This window comes from Neomonachus schauinslandi, chromosome 4, assembly GCF_002201575.2.
Source record: "Neomonachus schauinslandi chromosome 4, ASM220157v2, whole genome shotgun sequence".
NCBI lineage: Eukaryota > Metazoa > Chordata > Mammalia > Carnivora > Phocidae > Neomonachus > Neomonachus schauinslandi.
This window is the reverse complement of record NC_058406.1, coordinates 5,638,495-5,646,890: the sequence shown is the minus strand read 5'-3', so window position 1 is coordinate 5,646,890 and position 8,396 is coordinate 5,638,495.

Genomic DNA, 8,396 nt, shown 5'->3' with positions numbered 1-8,396 from the left:
GGGGGGGGGGGGGGGGGGCCTCCACGCAGTCATTCAGGGACCCAGGCTCCTTCCACCGTGGCTCTGCCCGAGACAGGCTTGCAAGAGGCCCACATTCCACTCACTCACATGCCATTGCCTGTGACTCAGGGACAGGACACACCCAGCAGCAAGGGAGGCCAGGATGTGTGGCCCCTGCCAGGGATGAGGAGGAAGTGGGTGTGGGGAGTAGCTTGTGCAGCTGCTTCTCTAGCTTGTATCAGCTTGGTGGGGGGGGGAGGGAGGGGCTGGTCAGTGAACAAAAGCTAATAGCTCATTTCTGGTGTTCAAAATAGGATTTTGCAGCACGAGAAAAGGCTTGAAATCTAGGCATTGTGGAGAAAGAAAAGACTTTTAAAAGATTCCTTTGACCATTTTTAACCTTCCAAAGTTAGAACCTTCCAAGATTAGAACCCTCCTTTCTTAACCCTCTGGGGGCTGCAGGGAGGGTGGGGTTTCTCCCTTTCTGTGGGTGAGATCTCCCCCTCTGGTCAGGAGGTCGAGGCAGGAGGCCCCAGTGGAAGGAGAGGGACAGACCTTTGGAGGCAGCCCCAGAGAAGCCCACCCCCCTGGCCCCTGGGCAGAGCCAGGCAGCCTTGTGTCCAGGGGACCACTCCCCCCACCCCCCCCACCCCCGAGGGTCAAGCCTGGGCCCCACCCCGTGCTGGGAGGAGTATGTTCTGGGCTCAGCTGTCCCACATCAGTGTGGTGAGAGGCAGGGGGGCTCGAGTCGCCCTGCTCAGAACCAAGCTGCAGCACCCCCACGGAGGGGGCCGGCCCTTCATCTGGGTGTGCAAGGACAGCCCCCCCCCCCCCAGCAGGCGAGTGGAGACTGGCAGAGAGACCCAGGGGGGGATCCACAGGCCCAGGCGGGGCACCTGCCGACTTCAGAGCAGAACCTGGGAAATCCGGGGTCCCTGAGTGACCAGTCTGTGGCCAGGAGCCCCGCCCAGGATCCCAGGAGGTCACGTGAGCCCCGCCCATTCCCGAGCAGCATCCCAGACAGGATTAGGAAGAACCCCAAAGGCTGTTAGTACCCTAAAGAGACCAAGTCAGACCCAAGGGACTGTTCAGATGAGCCCATCGGACTCAGTGTCACCCCAGGTGTGACCGAGTTGGTGCTTCCCTGGTACCCTCCGCGGGGCACAGTCGGCGATGGCTTTTGAAAAAGCTCCGATCGGGAACAAATAAGTAAACCCCAGTTCGTCCGCACCCCCTCCTCTCCCAAGGCGGTGAGCTGAGCAAACCTTCAGGTCAGCCAGTAGAGGAGGCTCATGAGCCGACCTCAGGTGGCGGCGAGGGCCCGCGGCGCACCTGCCATCCCGGGGTGTCCACCAGGTGGTGGAAGAGCCCCACCTTTGCGGGCCTGAGCGCGGCCGGGAGCGCACGCCTCGCCGGGGCCGCGGAGCCCAGCGTGTAGATCCAGCGCTTGTCCCGCACAAGAGGGAAGAGGAGATGGCTCTTTCTAAGCATGTTCTGACTTTGCAAGGATCTGTGGTTCCAAGACTGAACTGTTCTTTTTATTTATTTATTTATTTATTTTAAGATTTTTATTTTTTTATTTGGGAGAGAGGCAGAGGGAGAGGGAGAAGCAGGCTTCCCGCCGAGCAGGGAGCCCGATGCGGGGCTCGATTCCAGGACCCCGGGATCATGGCCTGAGCCGAAGGCAGACGCTTACCGACTGAGCCACCCAGGCGTCCCTTTTTTTACTTTGTTAACGCATTTTCCCTGCAAAGCACACAGCCCCGTGGATTTTATGAATAACATTATTTTTAATAACAGATCTTGTGCCGGGCCCTGCGTTAAGGCTTTTATGTACTTTAAACCTCATTTACTTATCCTAACTTTATGAAATGGGTATTCTCGCCGCCGTGTGTTTCTGATCCGGAAGCCTGGGGCTCCCTGAGAAGGCAAGGCCTCACCGCAGTCAGGGTGGGAGCAGGGACGGAAACCCCAGCCTTGAGGACCCAGGCGCACGCCTCCTGCCCCAGGGGCAGGAGGCCACGGATGCGGTGTTTGCGGTCCTGCTGGGGGGCCTTCCTGCAGGCTTGCCCTGGTTGTTGGCGTTGAGCACCTGCTTCCCACCCGCACGGGGCTGGAGACATGTGCCCGATCCACGCAACCAGCCCGAGACCCACAGCCTTGCCTCGGTCCTCCTTCTCCGTCCCCCAGGGCTCCGGCTTCGGTCCTCTCTGACCAGCCCTGCCTGCCCATCCGCAGATGGCTTGTCAGGAGAGCTGCGTTCTGGCTCCTGGTTCAAAAGATGGAGGTACTGCAGGGCCGCAAGTGTTTGTGCTTGTGCTTGAGTGAGGACGCATGTGAGTGAAAGCATGTGCTTTACACAAATGTTGCAGAGAAAAGTGCCTTAATTTACGTGGACTTAAGGAGTTTTTTTTGTTTTTTTTGGAAGATTTTTATTTATTTCTTTGACAGAGAGAGACACAGCGAGAGAGGGAACACAGGCAGTGGGAGTGGGAGAGGGAGAAGCAGGCTTCCCACGGGGCAGAGAGCAGGATGCGGGGCTCGATCCCAGAACCCTGGGATCATGACCTGAGCCGAAGGCAGACGCTTACCGACTGAGCCACCCAGGCGCCCCGACTGAATGAGTTAATGACGCCCTCTGGTCAGTATTGCTTTTCGCTCTTCAGGGAAGCCTCTACTGACGCGAGGCCCTCCACACACACACACGAACGCATATACACAGGTACGTGCCTACTTCGTGCACATAAGCACGTGCACACCCACGCAGTTGGCCTGCATGCACGCTCATATGTATGCACGCTGGTAAGCACACGGATGCGTGTACATGCACACACACGTGTGTGTGCACACACAATTCCCATTGCCAGAGCTCCTCCTGCTGGGGAAGCAACAGCCACCCCAAGACTCCGCACTTGAACCCAGAAGGTATGTTTCCATAAAGAAAAAGTCCCCAAATTAACGGTCCTCTAATTACAATGTGTAGCAAACACCAGGAACATGGGACAACCCAATTCTTTTTTGTCCCTTCCAGGAACACCGGGCAAAGGGCCACTCATAGACTTGCAAGTACATTTATGTGATCTACATACAGTGGGACCCGTGTGTCCCACTGTGTCCGCACAGGTATGTTGTGGGTTAAAACAGATTGTGATGGGCTGGCTTGGGAACTTGATCATACTGTTTCTGCAGTGAAATGAATTCTGATTTCTAAACACGTGCCCTCCTTATAGAGCCTGGGGAACCTAACCCTGCATTCGGGACTGTCCAAATTGCGGGACAAAGGGATATTGTAATTAGAGTCTGAGTTGAGCCAGAGCAAGAACCCAGGGTCTGGATACCAGGAAGTGCCAAAGCCAAAGTGTGTCGGACGCAGGCTCCAGAACCAAGACCAAGGCAGCGACACCCAGGATGGCTGTGGACTCCTCCTCGTCTGTGAGCCTCATCTGGACACAGGGTTGCCAGAGAAAATGCAGGATGCCCAGTTAAATTTGAATTTCAGATAAAGTGAATAATTTTTACATATAAATATGTTCCAGTCGGTATTTGGCATCCTGTACTCTAACGTGCTCCATCCACAGCCCTGTTGGGACAGCTCCCGGAACCTGGCAGGAGAAACTGCCTCTGGGAGCCTGAGGCCGGAGCCAATGACGCTGCCAGGTGGTCAGGACCCCGAGCTCTGGCTGATTTCTGCGCCTGCGAGCCTTCCTCTGCCAAGCTCAATTTGGATTTACTGTTCCCCTGAGAGAAGAGTGAGCCCAGCCTTCCTAGAGAAGTCGCCACCAGCCTCTGGGTGGGTCTTGAGAGAAGAAACTTCTGGATAGGACATCTCTGGGATCTTTAATGTTCCAATGGCTTTTGTGCTTTTTTATCTCTTTATCGAGTTGTTCACTGTATTAAAATTCTGAATCTCCTGAATAGAGATTTCTAACATTTAACCATATATATATACAACTAATACATGTAAAACATGAACATTTCAAATTATTTTAATCTTTTATTTTAAGAATGCCCACGAATTAATAAACTTCTATAAAGTAAACTTTGTCATGAAATCTAACAGAAAAGTGCATGAGACAGAATGAACAGCTCAAGGATTTATCACGCACGGGTAGGTCTAGAGCGGACTCTTTGCTGGCTCTCTAGAAATCCTTCCCGTGCCATCGCTGTGACTTGCCCTCCTTCTCCTCTCCACCCCTGCCAGGAGGGAATCCCCATTTTGATTTTCATGTTCATTGCTTTCTGGCTTATTTCTGTAGCTGTAACCTCTGCACATGAGTCAGTTTCGGTCCCCCCAAAAGCTGGTTTTTTATTGGGAAGCAGGAATGAGATGGGGAGGAGAGAAAAGCTAATAACAAAGACGTAAATGACCAGGTAGGTCACCCATATTGGGGCCTCAGAGAAGCCCTATGATTGTCCTACTGGAGGATGGGAGCTGGGACATTTATTTACCCACTCCCTGCCCCCACTGGCTGAGGGATGCTCTGGTTTGGAGGCATTCACTGCCCTGCACTGTGGCTGTGCAGTTTTGGAGGAAGAGCAAATCCTCAGGGTGCTGGAGAAATCCCAGCAGCTTGGGCTGGAAACTGTCTGTTGTGCTCCAAGCGAACCCAGGTGAGCCAAGGAGATGCACGGCAGGGCTGCTCAGTGTCCGGCCGCTGCAAGATGCAGAGCTGGCCCTAGGCTTAAAGCCATGCACTGCTTCCTCATCTGGGTATCTTACTGCCGAGGAAAAAAAAAGGCAACTGAACTAAACAGTGCATTGAGTAGCACTCTGCTTCGAGCTCCTTGGCCCGGGTGGATGGGAAGCGGCTTGCAGAGTGGCGCCCCTGAGTAGCTCCGTGCTGCAGGGCGCGTTCCTAGAAACTACGGTTCTGTGTCACCTTTGTGTTGTGTGTTGGAATCGGAAGTACATGCTCGTTTGTGTCTGGCCTTTTCTGTTCATTTTGGTTTTGGGAGTTGTCTAGGTTGTTGTGTGTGGTCTGAACGTACCCTCAGTATCCATCCTTCTGTTGACATGTGGGCTGGTTCTCTTTGAGGGTCATTATGATCAGGCTACTATGGACATTGTAATACACGTCCTTGGTACACATATGTACACATTTCTGTTGAGTATATATCCAGAAGTGGCGTTTGGGGGGAAATATATGTTTGCCTTCAGTAGATGATTTTAAAGTTTTCCAAAAGGTTGTAGAGTTACCCTCCTCATAGCAGTGTGTATTGCTCACCCGGTTTGGTACGTTTATCTTTTACTTTTTGCCATCTGGTAGAAGTACGCTGGCGTATAGTGGTAGCTATGATTTACATTTCCCTATGGCTAACGAGCTTGGGCATCTCTTTGTATGTCCATTGGTCATCTCAGGATCTCCTTCGTAAGGTGCCCCAAGACGTTTCCCTGTATTTCTATCGGGTCATCTGTCTTTCTTCTTGCAATCCACTTAGATTGTCCGTGTGTTGGCCGTTCCTCTTTCCCAATGCAAGCAAGCATTCAAAGTTACACGTTTCCCTATGAGCATGACCTTAGATGCATCCCACACATTTTGACATGCCGTTTTTTTTTTTCATTATTTGAGTTAGACCTTTTGGCAAGACATCCAAGTGACAAAATATGGCTCGGAGTTAGACACATGGGCTCGGGGCTTCTCCACACTTGAAGATGGATCTTGAGCGAGGGAACAGGTACACTTCCCGGTTCCAGTCTCCTGCTACCAGTGGGGTCCCTTGATGCACAAGTGCTATTTAACTACTGTGTGTCCACCAGGGAGCCTCCTGTTGTGCCTCCCTGTTCTCTAGCCCATTCCCCACTGCCTACGTCATCGCTCCACTCAGACACACACCTAAACAGGCTCCTCAAACTCGTCAAGACTGTAACCCAAACCCTTGACTTCCTACCCCAGATCGGCTCCTTGCTTGATTAACTACCATGGAAAATTTAGATGGCGTTTAGGAACCCACTGTGATTTGGGATATAAGTATTACTTGCTTCTGCAGGAGCGCCCTAAGGCAGAAGATGATCTATTCTCCACAGCACAGATGGGCTGACGCTTTTAAATACCTCTGGCCGGGGCGCCTGGGTGGCTCAGTTGGTTGAGCGACTGCCTTCGGCTCAGGTCATGATCCTGGAGTCCCGGGATCGAGTCCCGCATCGGGCTCCCTGCTCGGCAGGGAGTCTGCTTCTCCCTCTGACCCTCCTCCCTCTCATGCTCTCTGTCTCTCATTCTCTCTCTCTCAAATAAATAAATAAAATCTTTGAAAAAAAAAAAAAATACCTCTGGCCATTTCCCACATGGTGAAGCCTGAACTTTCAGCCTAATTTTCCAGGGCCCTCCATCATCTGCTTCCCTCATCCCTCTCCTCGACCTGCACACTCTTCACCCCAGCCCACACTTGTGGGCAAAATATCCTCTGCTCTTTCCCAGCTCCGGGTCCATTCCTGGTGATGTGTTCAAATCCTCCCAATCCTTGATGTTTGGCCTTTTCCCCTCACTCTCATCTGTCTCCTCGGATTTGTGTGTCTACCGCACGTGACCTAGTGCCTAAAAACACAATGGGGCGCCTGGGTGGCTCAGCCATTAAGCATCTGCCTTCGGCTCAGGTCATGATCCCAGGGTCCTGGGATTGAGCCCCGCATTGGGCTCCCTGCTTCTCCGTCTTCTACTCCCCCCTGCTTGTGTTCCCTCTCTCGCTGTGTCTCTCTCTGTCAAATAAATAAATAAAATATTTAAAAACAAACAAACAAACCCACAATGGCTTCCTCTGCTCAGCATTGTTTCAGTTGTGTTTGTCTTTTGTCCCTGAGCAAATCTTTTGGCCCCGTGCTTCGCACACTCTCATTCTCGGTCAATCCTTCCCACTTGTTAAATGACGGACTGATTTATGACATCAAAGAATGAGTTATTCTCACTTCACAAAACCTCCTCTCCTCTGCAGGGCAGTGGGAGGGGGGGTCGCAGCAGCTCGCCCCTGCACTTGATTTCTGTACGCACACCGTGGCTGGCCAAGGCCAGGAGACCTTCCGATCTTTTGGCTTCCATGTCTTCTTGGTCACAGGGTCGCCTGAAATAAGCCCCAGGGAACAAAGACAGGCTTCTGTCTTCTTCTAGTGGTGTTGGACAGAGGTTCTCCCACTTCGATGTGACTCGGCTCTACCTGGGGTGCCCTTAGAAGTGCTTGTTAGGATTCCCCCAGAGACTCTGACCTGGTAGGCCTGGGATGGCAAGTTGAACAAACATCCTGCTGCTTCTGGGCAGGTGGCACAGTGACCACACCTGAAACACGAAGCTCCTGCGAGTTTTGGATGGGTTTAATGAGTGAACGCTCTTTGGCTCTTGGAACTTCTTTTTATACACAGTCTCTCCTGTCCTGGCTTTCAGTGAACTCGCTGTGCTACATTTCCTTGTAGGTGTCCCTCAAAGATCATCAAAAGCTTGTGCTGGTTTAGAACAACCACCTCTGGGCTCCTGGGCATGCCCTACAGAGGCAAGTTCAAGCCTACGACCCAGGTCTACCTGGGCTCCTAATACCGTTTATGCTTCCTTTCAATGACTGATCCAGCTACGGGATTCCAACCAGGTTGGGGTCTTGGCTATCTAGACGTGATGACTTCAACAGCTCTGGGGCTGAAAAGGAGTTAAAAGACAGCTCTGACTCCAGCGGTTGGCGTTTGGCATGGTGCTTCTCCCTGAGAGAAAACCTTCTGGTTTAGATCATGGTTGGGACTGGCTCTCGGTTATCAAATGTAGCTCAAGAGAAAGGAGTGCTGAAATGTTGGTCTAAATTTTACATCTAGAAGCTTAGGGGAAGAAAGAGGTACATGTTTATATAGTTTGCATATGCAAAGGAAAGGTCTAGAATTATACCCTCTGAACTACTCTAGTGTCTACCCTTGGTGGTGGTATCTGGGTGTGACTGGTGACCTTGACCTTCTAAATTCAGCCACCTCGGGACTCCTCGTCGGAGCGGTTGTTGTTTTACAATGAACACCTGCTACTTTATAACAAAAATAAGTTATAAGAGCAGAAAACCCAGCACAGTCTCTTTCAATAAATACCCAACAGAAGTCTTCCCTGTTCTGCCAAACGGAAGTAGTGAAGCACATTGTCAACCCCTCCCTCTCGAGCTACGGCCCTCACCAACAACTGGGATGTTTTCGAACCAAGTCCCGAATCTCCTCATGACAGAGGAAGGATCTTGGAAATAACGACGAGCTTGGAAGGGTCCTATCAAATGGTTCCTGTGGTCCAGGGAGGGACTGCTGCAATAATTTATAGGGCGGTAGAATTGGAAAGATTTCTGCGTGACCCTGGGCTCCTATTTTTGCACAATTTTAAGGGCATTGTTTCCTGACTCCTAACTAGGAGTCAAAGCCTCCCCAGCATTTCCCATCACTGTGAGCTGTG